This window comes from Pterocles gutturalis, unplaced genomic scaffold (genome assembly GCF_000699245.1).
Source record: "Pterocles gutturalis isolate BGI_N339 unplaced genomic scaffold, ASM69924v1 scaffold4428, whole genome shotgun sequence".
NCBI classification, from domain to species: Eukaryota; Metazoa; Chordata; class Aves; order Pterocliformes; family Pteroclidae; genus Pterocles; species Pterocles gutturalis.
Window position 1 is genome coordinate 2,044 of NW_010125319.1, and position 1,622 is coordinate 3,665.

The 1,622-nt window shown below is 60.1% G+C and overlaps 1 protein-coding gene across 1 annotated transcript in view; it reads right to left on the reverse strand.

Annotated features, from left to right (window-relative positions):
• The window catches only part of KANSL2 (KAT8 regulatory NSL complex subunit 2), a gene marked incomplete at both ends in the record, with an annotated part of 7,801 nt that overhangs the window by 1,499 nt on the left and 4,680 nt on the right, over positions 1-1,622 (reverse strand). The gene's annotated exons all lie outside the window — the stretch shown is intronic.

Here is a 1,622-nt window from a genome sequence, read left to right on the forward strand (position 1 = left end):
GTGGGATACCTCGGAAAATGGGGACAACAGCCCCAGCTTCCCCGTGGGGACTGGGAGCGCGGCGGGATCCCAGGAAAGGCCCCGCGGGTGCGAGGCTGGAAGAGGCTCAGGTCGATTTGCAGAACCCACCGAAACAGCGCCTGCACGAGCCCGCGCGGCCGCGAGCGCACACAATGCTCTGTCCCCAGCCAGGAGCTCTGTTCCGGTATTTCCATCTTCCCAGTGCATTTTCCTTCCCAATGGAAAACCCATTCCTGCCAGAGGTGTAAATGGGATTTCCTGCCTTTAATCACAACCAGAAACTCTGCTCCGATGGCAGAGAGGAGCCACGGACCCAGTCCCAGCCTCTGCCAGGAGCCCCGCGCGGACCCACCGCTGCGGCCGCACTGATGTTTCACCAAGTCGTGAGGTTTCCGCTCACCGCTGCAGGGAACAGCAGAAATTGTGTCACCGAGCGAGCGGAGAGTGGCTCAGCCGCACGGGTGACGGTCTGCAGCTGGGGTCAAAACGGATTTCAATATCAACCCCCCCCGAACATCTGCCCAGCTGTTCTCCGCGTTCGTGGGGGTTTAACCCAGTTCCTTAAGCCGTCTAGGTTCCAGATTTGTCCTTTCCTCCTCTGCTCCCCGCACCGCAGCGGCTGCGAAGGGGCCGACACGACCTCCCAGCTGGCTGCGGGGAGCCCAGAGCAGCCAGAGACACTCCAGGGCAGACGTGGTGAGAAAAAAATCATCTCTGTAGGAGCAGCAGGGTGGGGAAAGGGAGATTTTAATCTCCCTGAGTGACTCCCAGCCCAAGCGCTGACTTCATCGGGAGCCAAAGAGCAGCGAGTGCCAAGCTGCCAAAGCCCCAGGCTCCACCTGGAGCCCCGCAGCCCAGCTGGGCTCGGTCCCTTCAGCGCATTGTCACCAACAATCCGGCTCCTGAAAAGCAAACAAAGGCCCAGAGCCTCCCGACAATGCACAAAGCGGGGCTGCAGATGTTATCGGCTCAGCGGGGCTCAACTAAAGTAAAATCTTGTTTGTGTCAGTGAAAGTCAGCTGACGGCACAGACGTAAGGAAATCGAACCTCGTAAGGACATCAAACCTCGCTCCTTCCTCCTCCTCCTCCCTCCTCGGCCAGCTCAAAGCCAGCCAGCTGCTAACTCAACTCGCTCCGAGCTGTGCTGTAGGTATTTGTCCTGCCTTGATTTTGAAGTGGACGGTTGCTAGAGAGAAACAAAGGCAGCTTCCTGCTCCCTGCACAGAGCCGGAGCCGTGGCTGCCAACTGTGGTAACAAAACCAAACCAAGAGCGAGAACACAACGAGGAGCAGCTCATCCTCCCTCCTTGGCTGCCAGCTCTGCTCTGGGACCCAGCGCCGCAGCTCCTCCTGACTCACCCCAGCGCTGAGCAGCTGCTAACGCAGCTCCCACACGGTCCAAACCTGCTCCGACGTGATGCAAACCCACTCCCGGACGCACCCACCCAACCCCGCTCCCACCAGAGCTGCGCAGATGCAGCCGCAGCAACGCCCAGTTCCTGGGTCCCGCATCGGGGGGGTGGTCCCTGAGCTGGGGGGTTCTCTGCGAAAATTTCCAGGCTGGCTCTCGAAAAGCTGAGGCTGCTGCAGGAGGTCCAAG